Raw genomic sequence first — 13,295 nt, 5'->3', positions numbered from 1 at the left:
TGTTTTCTCTCAAATAAGACTTCTGCATTGTCCCACAGGATAGTTCTGATTAATAGGTGAAAGAAGGATGCAAGCTGCATCACCGTTACAACTGATGCAGGAAATAGTATGCTGTGATTCATTCCTTGTCGACTCTTTCCCAGATCTTTCACTGAGTTCAGCTTGGGGGAAAAATAATTTAAAAGAATGAAAGATAACCTTCATGGTGTCTGGTCATCCTTTCTGTATTTATTTTTCCCCTAAGAAAGCCAAAACACAAAACCAAGTTTGGTAACCATTTGTGCTTTCTGTCCTCTTGTAGCTCCATCACCTAGTCCTTGGCAAGAGGTAGTTGAGCCAGCCAAGAAATGTTTGAGTTAATTGAGATTTCCCCATGTGAAGCCCTATGTGTGTGACCTTCCCACTCTTCACCCATGTAGTATTATCTGCAACCACTGGAACTAGGAAAAGAGTTACTGCACCAGCTACAAAAGAAAAAAGCAAAACTAGATGATTTAACCACTCCCAAATTCCTTACTGTAATATGCTACTGACCTCTCTTCCAAATCAAAATTTCCTCGCTGTGATTTTTGCTGACAAGTTCACCTCCCTCCTCCTGCATACCGCAAAGAGTCTGTCACTTACCAGCAAATGAACCCACCTGAGTTTGAACCATCAGTGGTGTTGGCATATTTTAGGTTAGCTGTGCCATACCCTGCTTCCAGACTCCAATATCTACATCTTTGAAAAGCTAATCTGCTCCAAATCAATAAAATCTATGTTTAAGCTACAGCTTCTGTTTTATTTGCTGGTGATTATTCTCTTACTTGTGAGCAAAAGAGTGGCATTTTCCTAGTTGTACTTGTATGCAAATGCCTGTGACCAAGGAAGAAAGTTATTAATTCATATTTAGATAAAACATGTCTAAGTTCCTAAAAGCATAGTAAGTATAGCAGCACTAGCAAAGTTATTCTTCCTTTCAGAGACTAAATACTATTGGATTTTCACATTTATGTGTACTCACAAGGTAAATAATCAAATTCTCCTTATGTAGAGTTGTTTGCCAGCTGGGAGAAATTAAGCATTTCTTGCTCTTAAACCTCTGGACATGTCCTCAGCAGAGTCTATCTGGTGATCCCAAGAAAATTAATTCACCAGGCTGCACAAATCTGAGCTTTTACAGGGACAGAAAAATGTCATTAGGGGTAGTATCCTCACTTGGATTGCCTATCATTCCCCTAGCTGTGTGTTTACAGCTTAAATTATGCTTGGAATCACCCAGGCTGCACCAGCTCATTAATGAAGAGATCTGGTTTTCTGGAGCTCACTTTCAAAATGTTTGATTTCTTTCTTCTCTCAGTTTCATGATCCCATTTCTACTGCATGGAAGGAGATGAGATTTTAGCATCTTGTTTCAAGGTCAAAGCAGATTTCTGTGACACACAGTACAGTAGTGGCACCAGCACATATCCTTTACATCTCCCAGGGGTAACAGGGCTGAGGCAAGAAAACTTGCTACCAAAAATAAAAGCCTTGCAGACAAAAAATCTGAGACTATGGCAGCATTCTGGTTATTCTTCAATCCTGTGTCTTCCCAAGTCATAGGCAATGCCTGAATTACGCCTAAACAACAAAATGCACATACAAGAGATCCTGAGCAGAAGTAGCAATACACTTGTAAATTGCCCAGTGAAGTTTTGACAAATTCACTCCTGGAAAGGAATAACATGTTTTTTTGACTTGTTGGCTTGCAGCTGTTGAAGGTACTTATTATCGAGTGATGCAGAAAGCCTGCTGAGCAATCAGAAATTGAATTCACTTCTTTAGCCACAGTAGTTGTTCTTTCACTTGACAGTTCAGTACAATTCATGCTACACAGACTTTGCTCTCCTTATAAAAATGCCATTTTTTGTATTAAACATGAACAAGAACAACAACAAAACCAAGAGAAAGTGACTGTAAAACTCAATAGTAGAGAGAAATTTTCTATATTCCAAATATGGTGAACCATTTCCATGAAAGAATACTGAACCTCTAATTAAATTATTAACCTGATGCCCAGAACACTCACATTTGCTACTTTCCAATAAAATAGTCTCTATCTGGTATATACTTGCTTGTTTTTCTGCTAGTGAAATCGTAATGCTTCAGTGACAGTGGATGGTGGTATAAAGATCTGTGTACTAGAGATTATTAGGTGATACAGATCTAACAAGGATGGGAATCATATAGCCCACATATATGACTTTTAATTGGTCTGTATTTCTGACCACTGTATCACCCAAATTTGAATATATTATTTTATACTTTGTCTAATAATTATGAAGGGAATGTCTACACATACAACTATGCTGTCTTTGGGTGTGCATGCACTAAAGGTAGCAAAGAAAAACATAAAAATATTATGATAACTTTGGAAGATATAACGAGTGAGCTATGATCTTTGCCAAAACCACACAAAGACTGTCCAGTTTTCAAACTGTATGTGTTTTTCTTGTTAATCAATAGATTATCACACTAGAGAAAGACAGTGTGACAGCCACAGTGAAAAATAGCATAGTGAATGGTATAGTGATGGCCTAAAACTATGGTGTATTACCCCAGTGTCTACTAGAAACTATTTTTAGCACATTAAGAAATAATTTGGAATAGGAAAAATGCCATAATCTAATTTTTGCACTTTCATTCTTCCAAAAAGTATATAAACTCCCACAATACAGATAGGAAATATGCATCACTTAGTCTGTATCTGTGACAAAGGAAATATATTTACTGTACCTTATTTTGTTGATACAAAGACTTCATAAAGAACCCTTCACTCTGTGTAAATATGATAATTAGGTGGCTAGAAATAATATTTCTAAAAGCTTAAGATAACTCCGATGAAAGTTTAACTAGATCAACAGTTAAACTGCAAAAAATCTCTTTCTCTTCTCACTGTGCTTTTGCAGGGCAAGTTCTTGTTAGCAGACTAATTTCCACATAACTGGATAATTTTCTGGACTGCAACAGACACTGCCCACTTGCAGAGCTCCTTCCATCATGTCTCAGGTACAGCTCTCTAAACTTCAACAGCTGTCCCCTGTCTTCTTCATCCATTGTAGATGGTAACTCTTATGCCTCTGTCCCTCCCATTTTCCTCCCTTTCCTCCCATTTTCTCCTCTGAGAAGGCTTGACGGAAAGACTATTCAGTCTTGCAAAACACAGTCAATCTGACCTCCTCTTCCTGAGGTGAAAAAGCAGAAAAAAAATAGAGAAGAAAATGGATCCTCTTTGTCACAGGCTGCTAGCTACATACAAAACTGGTCTTGTGGTCACATTTCCCTCTTAGCTGACTTTCTATGTCAGGCATCAAGGAGGGCCACAGAGCACTTGTGGTGATGTTCTTAAGGCAAGAGATAGAAGTCAATATAGTGAACTAAGTTCCTTACAAGTTTTTAAGAAATGTAAGGCAAGAAGGAAGTGGAGTAGAAAATACATCTTCAATAAATGAACTTACATTTGTGTGTGGAAAACACATTAATTACTGTATTTCGGAAAAGGTACATATGTTGTATTCTGCAAGAATTTGGGGCTGGTTATTAGCCTCTTATGGTGTTCATTTGGTCCAGGATTTTACTGTTGCTACTTTCCCAAAAAAGGCAGAATTAAATAAATGAATACAAATATTCTAATTCGTCCAAATGAAGAAATAGAGCACTGCATGCAAATATGAATAAAACTTTTCATGGGGGCATTGGGATAACCAAATTGCATAATTTATGTAGTTTTTAAGTACTGTGTGGTGTAATGCTGAAACAAATGTATGAGTGGAAATAGTGAAATAGCAAAAGCAATGTAACACTGAAAACCTGGGTCCTAATCTCAGTGGTTTTCCAACTGAAACACACAGGACAGAAAAAGTATGCTATCCCAAAATTAGTAAAGGACTTGTTTATAAATGATTTAGTGAATAAAATTTCATTTCTGTTTGAATCCATACTTCCCCATTTTAGATTATTAGCATGAGATTGACACAAAGAGCAAATAAATTTACATAATGTACTTTTAAGGTGTATAGCAAGCCAAATCACTACCAGAATAAAATTTTAGAGGCAAACTTCTAAATTCTGAAGTACTATGTCCAAGCAGCTAAAGAAAAACAAAATGTGCCTAGCAATACCATGTAGTTCTGCAAATTCTGTTTCTGTGAACACCTACGTAAATAGATTTTTAATTTTCATAATTGTGTTGGTAGATGGAAAATTTGTTAATGAAAAGTTCTACATTTTGACCCAGGTATCTGCTTTTTTATATTAGCATTCCACAATTCTCTTTCAACAATCACTTTCATTGAGCAACACGATCTATAAAGAACTAAAAAAGTAATTCCATGGTATTCCATTCCTATCACAGGTTGTGTCTTGAAAGAATAAAATCTTACTCCCATTGTTGAATCTTTCTTGAGTTTTAATATCTGTCAGGCCATGCTGCATCATTCCTTCCTTTAAAGATTGCAGCTATTTGGAAAAAGTCATGGTCTGATCAACATGTAGAAACTTCTGTTTCTAAATAGTGTTGACCAGTTGTAATTGACTACCACAGCCCATGTCTTTCTCACAGTGGTCTAAGGACCAGCTCTTCTCTCACACCAAGGGGCTTATTTTGCACAGAAATTTCCAAAATGCCTTAGATTTTGGATCATTGCTTTCAACTTCTGAATCTTCATTCCTATTTGTCTGGCCATCATCTTCTTTCTCAGCTTGCTGAATATTTGTCTCATGCCTCAGTCCAGATTCAGCCCACTGCTGTGGACTCTGAGCTATACATCTCCTACCTGGCTGTCATCGAGCTATCATCATTCTTTTTAGGAGAACAACTTAATTTAGATGGATTTGTCCAAACCAAGGTCCTGACAGTTACTAGGAACCACAACTATCAGGTTAAAAATTATTCATTTCCTGGAGAAAGAGAAGTTGATAAGGTGTGATGAAAAAAATTTGGCTGGTTTGTAAATCACACGTGCAGGTAGAGATGATCTTCAGCAGGATCTTATTCAGCTTTGTTCCAGGAGCCTTTTGTACTGGTCTCTGTGGTATTTAAGATACACTTCTAAGCTGTGGAGAACACAGGCTGAGTGACACTGCCCTTCTGGTGAGGCAAGGAGAGCCTACGACAGCAGGTACTTCTTGATTCCTGTACTGAAAGCCCAGGGATTGCCAGGGCACTTGATGGTAATCCAGACAAATTGTAGTTACAAGCTGTTTTTAATCCTCTCATCCTTGCTCACAGTTGTGCACATGACTTGTGCTGGTGACTGACATGTGTCCCCTACACAATGAGCAGAACCAAGGACAAGGCAGAGAGGATGTGGAACCTTTAGGCTGATATGCCACATTGTAGATGGATGTGAGGTATAACTAGGAGGCTCTTGAAATAAATACGTGGGATTAAGAAAGGAACAGATATGATGTGACCGCATTTCTGTCAAAAGAGTTGATAAAAAGGCTGAGGCTTTCCCACATGAGTACACACGGATTTTTGCTGGAGGCTTCAGGAGTTACGACCAAACTGAAGTTTTATCAAGTTATGTTAGCCAGTTGCAGCCAACGTTTGACAAAAGAAAAAGCAAAGATCTCCTTGAAACTGGACCAACAACCTGGTACAAATTGTAATCTTTTACAATGTAATCTTAATGAAGGTCAGTGAAGTTACATATTAGAGCCTAGATGGTGTTTCTCCTGCTGAAGAGTCTTTAAAGTTAAAAAAGAAGAGTGGAATTTCAAGAAGAAATTGCTCATATCTAGTGTCAAGCATTTTCTGACAGTCTAAGCAGATTTTTTGTATCAAGTAGTTCTCAGGCTTCCAATTTTGTAAAAATCTTACCTTTTATAAAATATGTGCTGCCAGTGAACATTATTTATTATACATAGAAACTTCAAAAATTAACAAAGTGGGCAGCGGAGGAATGCTTAAAACTTCTATCTTTTCCAGCTACCAAGCAACAAACTAATTGCTTCTGCTTTTGCTGCAGTAAAATTAAAAAAACCCAGACATCATTACTTTTTTTTTATTAGACTGTAAGACTCAACCGTGTTTTGCTGCTGAAAGTTTTGTTTATTTATAGCCTAATGGGCTCTATAGAGGGGGCTAATAATTGCTGCTTATTGCTGTCTGTAAGAAGATGAATATTGGAATATTTGAGATACTTCGTGTCCATTGTGCTGCTGAAATAAAGTGGAGTATTCAAGAGGCACATGCAGAGAGACTTTTGTCAAGAAATACCTTAAGAAATGTCCTTGAATGTATCACTTGACTTTGTTCAAGCATGCCACCTTGATGGCAGATAGATGCTGTTTCCATCCTGAGCCTAAGCTGTTATCAGGTTCTATTTTTCCCTTCTAATCAGTCTTCTGAACCATCTGGAGCTATGGTGTGAGATGCTGAGCAGGCTCTGCTCTGCCTAGAGATGGGATCCATACTGTATGCTGTGAAGACAAACGTCAGTCCATGGCATCTCCCCAGGAAGTTTCTGCTCAGCTGTCATGGCAAACCTGAACTCCTGCATTGGGCAGCAGACAAATCAAGCACTTAGGTGTCAGACTTTATATTTTCCTTCCCTGCTTCATTTTCTTACTTGGAGGAGAGCAAGCAAGATGATGACTGACAATTTGGGATCTTAATTTTTTATTTTAATTGCTTAGTTTATTTTGCAAACAGCTATTTAATAAGATAAAGAGGGAATTCATACAGTATTTTTGTATTATTTTGTATAATATTGCATGTCAAAGTCTGAAATGTTTCAGTATAAGATGGCTATGTACACACACAAACGAAACCAATCTAAGATACAAAGTCTGCCTGATGTATGTACTTTGTTCTTGCTTGAAGCTGGGAAGAAAACCAACTTATCTGCATGTCATATACTTCCTTCACTAAATTTTTATCACTGTCTCTTCTCAGTAAGTAGTAATCATACGATACTGCTGCTGGCATAATTTTGAATCAAAGTGTAGCTCTCTGGAAACTCCTAAAAGAGACATCTTTGGTCCAAACCACTAATGTTTGGACTTCATCATGAGACCTGCTAATCACAAAGCATAGGAAAGGCTTGAACCAGGAAAGGTGGTTTCTTGTGGTTTGAAAGCTTTAAATATCTGCAGCTTAGCAGAATAGGAAAATGCAGCAAAGGCATGACTAGAAAGAATTGAATGCAGGTCCCACTATAAGGAAGAGTTAAAATCTGATTGAAGATGACAGAAGAGAAGAAATCCCACCAGTTCTTTACTCTTCAGTGGCCAGCAAAGACAAAGTAATTCAAAAGGAGCTGGAACGAAGCAATCTGTGGCTGATATATCTGATATATCTGTGACCACAGGCATATCTGTGACACAGAAGGTGAGACACAATCATCGAATCATAGAATAATTTTTGTTAGGATGGAGCTTAAAGATTATCTAGTGCAACCTTCTAGGCTGCAAGGTCATCTAATAAAACTCAAGGATCAGATTGCTTATTCTGATTTTCTTTACTGGCGCATTTCTTCATGGATATATCATCATTCCAGGTGAAAACAGGACTTTTCATGTTTGCCAGCTAAAAGACCAGACTTTGAGGAACCCATATCTGTAATCAGGCCTATTTAAGGCATGCCAATTATAGTAAACTATCAGGACACTCAAAATATGATACTTCTCTTATGCTGCAATCTTGATATTCAATATTTTTCTTTCCTCCTGAATAAACATATAAAGGCAAAGTGTTGACATTTCCATGAAAGGCTTTGTGAAACATTTCCTTTATTAATTACTACAGTGACTGAATCAAAAGACATATCCCGTGGAACCTTTCAAGACTTTAAAGTTTTAATTGGGTTGGGTTTTTTTTTGACAGAAATTCATTGCGACATCTTACTAAAATCAATGTATTTCTGTTAAAAATTTGAGGATCGGCACTCTTGATAGAGAAATATTATTATATTCTCTTTATTCAAGTCATTTTGAATTTTGAAAATTTTGGACATTAATTCATTCAGTTCAATAGCTGAAACTTAACTAATTATAAAGAAATGTACGTTCTGCTTCAGTGCCTGAAGTTATCTTTCAAATAGTATATACTGCAAGTTCCTTTGGCTCATTCCCTTTCAATAGTCATTTAGACTTCACAGGACAGAGATGTCTTCTGTGTGCTTTCTCAGTAAGCAGTAACTGGATGCTTAAAGTTTCTAGGGTGCAATCAGTTTTTTTGAGATCTCTTAGCATAAAAGTAGTAAAATAAAATAATAATTAAAAAAAAAACTAAAAAAAAACCCCAAATCCAGGAGAAAACATCTTTTAAGGTCATCTGTTCCACAGAGCATAGCACAAGCCAGCAGTCTATAACATACTTTAGCCAGTGAAAGAACATCAAAAATCCTGACAGTCAGCATGCTGGTTGAGGTTGGAGGCAAAGCGTCAGTTGTTGCCAGGGGATGATGTATGTAAAAGCCATTGGGATAACTGGTCAGGAATTCCTGCTTAAGCTACTCTCCAAGTCTTTTTCCTTGCTCGGTTTGCACAACATTGTACACATAGTTAGAGAACACAATGTGTTCATTTTGTAGAACAAACACTTGTATATCAAAAACTGTATGTTGAGCAAAATTTTTATTTTATGACTACAAACTTACAGATGACAATTCTGAAACAAGGAAAGTGAGATCTGCCTGTGTCCATAGAAGTGGGAAAAGTAGGAATTGTTTGAGTCTCAAGTAAACCCCAGTGTACCTTAATTGCTTCACCCATTCTTGGGCCTCTCTTGGGTTTCTTACATCCCCTTCCACAGGGGGCCCTGCCCATGCAGGCAGCAGCAGGCAGGGAGGTAGGTAGGTGCCCTGTAGAACTCACAATGTCAGATTCTTCCTCAGGCCAAGTCTTCCTCTTCTGCTTTCTGGCTTTGTGTTGGGTCTGTGTGTCTGTTTTGGTAGGAGGGGGGCTAAAGGGGTGGCTTCTGTGGGAGGCTACTGGAAGCTTCTTCCATGCCCATCAGAGCCAATGCCAGCTGGCTCCAAGACAGACCCACAACTGGTGAAGGGTGAACGGATTGTAAATGTTGGTAAGGCCTCTGTGGTAACATATTTCAGAAGGAAAAGTTATTGCAAGGAGGCAGTTGTGTCCAGAGGACAAGAGTGAGAATATGTGAGAGAAACAGCTCTGCAGACCCCCAGGTCAGTGGACAAGGAGGGGGAGGAGGGGCTCCAGGTGCTGGGGCTGAGGTTCATCTGCAGCCCATGGTGAAGACCATGGTTGGAGAGGGCATGCCCCTGCAGCCTATGGAGATCAACAGGATTGCAGAGATCCACCCATGGAGGCGACCCACACCAGAGTAGGTGGGTGCATGAGGAGAGGCTGTGAACCTGTAGGAAGCCCATGCTGGAGCAGGGTCTTCACAGGGACCTGCAGACCCGTGCAGAGAGGAGCCCATGCAACATGTTGGAGCAGGTTTCCTGGTAGGACTTGTGACCTTGTGAAGGAACCATGCTGGAGCGGCCTGTTCCTGAAGGAATACAACCCATGAAAGAGTGACTTGGGTTGCAGTAGTTCATGGAGAATTTTTGCTAATGAGATGGACTCAGGTCGGAGAAATTCATGGAGAACTGTCTCCTGTGAGAGGGACTGCACACTCATCTCCCTGATCAGGAGCAGAAACTTTCAAGATGAACTGACCATAACCCTCATTCCCCATCTCCCTGTGCTGTTGATGGGAGGGCATAGAGCTGGGGAAAAGGAAGAGGTGGGAGGAAGGTGTTTTTAAGATTTATTTTTCTTCTTATACCCATGACAGTATTTGGTGAGTGATCTCTTGCCCAGTCCTTATTTCAGCTCATGAACCTTTGTTATTTATTCTCTCCCTGTTCCAGCTAAGAAGGGCAGTGACAGGGCAGCTTTAGTAGGTGTCTGGCATCCAGCCAGAGTTGACCCACTACAGACCTTTAGCTCTGGCAGGTGTTTTGCACACATGGTGGTGTTCAAGGGATTTATCATCTGAGCAATGTGAATATCATCCTAAAATCTTCAACCAGCCACTTTTTACAATGAACTGCTCCCTATGGGTCTTACTGCTATAGGCATTTTTTGAAAAATACCCTTTATGCACCCTTCACTCTTCCAGGTTGAAACTCGTAACCAATGAACTATAAGCTTGTTGATTACTCCAGCAGTTTTGATGATATTTCAGTACTCAGGTGGGTACAATATTTAATTACAAGCCCTTTGATATTGTTAAGCTACTTGAAAAGTAACCAATTATAACTGAAAAAAATGGCCTGTGGATTTTTCTTACTTTCTCATGTGTTCTGCAACAGTAAATTCCACAGAGCGAATAATTTTATCTATTTGTTTTTAACAGCAGTTCATTTTGTTTTTCTTTTTCATTACATAAGTGTTATTTTTTTTGGATTAAGTTCCTCCCTATTTAACCACACTTAAGCTAATGGGCGAATTTTAACATGAGCTCAAGACCCAACAGGAGTTCAGATTATACTTAAAACCAAAGATTTGTGTGAAGAGCATTGGAGTACTGAAATGCAGACTGATTTAGAGCCATGTCTGCTTTCACTAGATGCAGATTGTCTGAAAATCAGTCAGCAGAGTACATTTTTAAATGGTCTTTAAATTTGTGGAATTCATTTTTTGAGATGTATGCACACAGAGAGATATTTCTATATTTGGGTGTATTTATGCTCTGAGAAGAAGAAAGTGGCACTTATACCTGCAGATTTATATATCTAAAATGGACCTAATTTTATATATAAGAGCTTCCTATTCTTTTTCTTAGTCGTTCTTGTGGCTATTTTGGATGAAACCTGGATTAAAGAGCAGTACTAGCTTGGGAAGATGCAGAAGTAGAAGCTGATACAGGCATGCAAACCACTACTTTTATCTTTCATTTCTTCAGAGCCTACTTAACAAAACTGAGGGGGTTTTGTTCAGCATACCTAACAACATCCTGAGAGTTGTTTATGACTATGATCAAAATAAAATAACCACTACCTGCTATTCAATTTATTCATTTTCTTTTTTTTCTTTTCTCCCTTTCAGCCCTCTCACATCTGTGATTGGGTTATTTTCTGGTATTTTGGCTATTTTGAGAACCTCTGTAGCCTGGCACAACTGGTAAAATCAAAGGGAAGGGTAGACCCAGGACTGAATTAGAGGAATGCAACCTCACCAGGTCTCACCCAAGCAATGCATTAAAACAAGACACAAGGAACTGCGGCGGAAATACTGTGTATTAGGATACTGTGTATCCTGATCTCTCATAGGAATTTTTTGCCTAGAAGTGTTACAGGCATTTTCATTGTCTGCACAAAATTTTTTTCTCATTTCTTTGATCTTTCTGGTAAAGTAGGTGTCTAGTAATGCTATTTATGAATCAGAAGTAAAAATTACAGAAAAGACATTATAATTCTGTAAAACATCATATTTTAATTCACTGAGAATAAAAAGAATAGACGTATTTGGCTGCAACAATCAGTTTTGTTTAACTTTTCAAGTCCAACTTTGATGAATATAGGTGGTCAACAGTACAAATAAACAAGCCTTGGAAAGAGAAATGAGAACTCAACTGAATTGAATCCTAGCTTTTTAAACACAATCTGCAAATTATATTTGTGCAATATTCACTGTCAGACCATTTTAGTTATTCATTACCGTAAAACTCTGCACAAGAAAATAATGTACATAGGTTACTTTGCCATCTCTTTATAATTCATGCTTTTTCACAGTGCTGCTTCGTTAGTACTGGGAGTTGTAGGTTCAGGTTTTCCTACTTTTTAGTGTTTGTTGGTTTTCTCTCTAAAGTCTTAGAACATGTAATGAACAGGCTAGAAGTTTGGATTTCTTCTCATATTTTGAGGATACTTACTTCCTGCAGTTTCCAGGTGAATCACATCCTTCTTGGCAGCTTTCATTGTGCCCTCATGTCTAGCATATTTCAACTAAAAGGCAGGGAGCTTCTGACCCCTGCATGGCACAGCCTCCTCTGTTTTTGCTTTGCGTTAAAGAGACAAGTGTCATATCTGTCAGAACAAATTTCCCCATCTAAACAGAAAACAAAGTTGCCAAATAGAACAGAAGGGATTTTCGGAGTGCCCTAAACTTGGATGACTAAATGGTGATTCAAGAGGGGTAGAGAGCTATGTACTGTGACACCAGCAAGAGCCAGGCTGCCTCCTGGAGACATGGCCAGTTTTGTGGAAAGAAACATCATAAATGGCCACTAATAATTCAGCCTGTATTTTCAGTGACTTCAGAGAATTAGGCACCCAGCATATTTAGGATATCTCTGGAAACAAAGTGACTTGCTAGCATGCCTCTCCTGAGGCGGTAGCAGCACCCGACAATCTGCCCGCACATTATGACTCTGTCACTGTCATATTTTCTGAAAAATCCCTTCACCAGGATTTCTTCTCCTGGGATGCTGAGAAGCCTGAGAAACGAAAGAAAAAAATAATTATCTGATTGCTTCTCTTGTGTTTGCTGCTTTCGGATGTGGTCTGGAGATTGTTTACCAACAGGTATATGTTTGATTGGTTTCTTGTGAATTGTTTTTACTTAATCACCAATCACCATCAGCTGTGTCAGACTCTGAGGAATCAGTCACGAGTTTTTCATTATCATTCTTGTTAAGCCTTCTGTCTGTCCTTCTCTTTGTTTAGTATAGTTTTAGTATAGTATTCTTTTAATATAATATAAGTACATATAATAATAAATCAGCCTTCTGAGACCATAGAGTCAGATTCTCATCTCTCACCTTATCCTGGGGACCCTCACAAACTCAACACAGTTCCTTGAGCTGGGTTTGGTTATGAAGAAAATCTTATTCAAGGCAAAGCAAACAAAAAAAACCAAATCAAAACAAACAAACAAACAGGAAAGGAGTGAATAGCACTTTTTTCAGCACAAACAGGCCTTTTGAACAGCCCTCAAAATAAATCTAGAGACAGACTAACTTGTTTCAGAGGTGGAGCTAAGGCACTGGTTAAATAATGTTAATCACTGTAAAAGTAAAACTAACAGTGTCATCATAAATTGACAGCGAGTTATATCTTAGCTAGCTAGGAGTCTTGTGATTCTTTAAACATTTTATAATTAACTATGTTTAATTAGTTAAAAAATGTTTGTCTATGATTTTAGCTGGTTTAGGTTTAGATCTGATTTTAACTGTCAGCAGAAAAACCTGAGAAATTACCTCACTGCACCTGCAGAAAGGAACTCCAGGCACCCTACCTCTTCGAGAACTAATCAATAGGCAAAGAACAAAATTCAATGAAGAATTGTTCAATAATTATCACATC

This window comes from Camarhynchus parvulus, chromosome Z (assembly GCF_901933205.1).
Source record: "Camarhynchus parvulus chromosome Z, STF_HiC, whole genome shotgun sequence".
Lineage (NCBI taxonomy): Eukaryota > Metazoa > Chordata > Aves > Passeriformes > Thraupidae > Camarhynchus > Camarhynchus parvulus.
The sequence above is the reverse complement of the archived record's forward strand: the minus strand, read 5'-3'. Positions refer to the sequence as shown.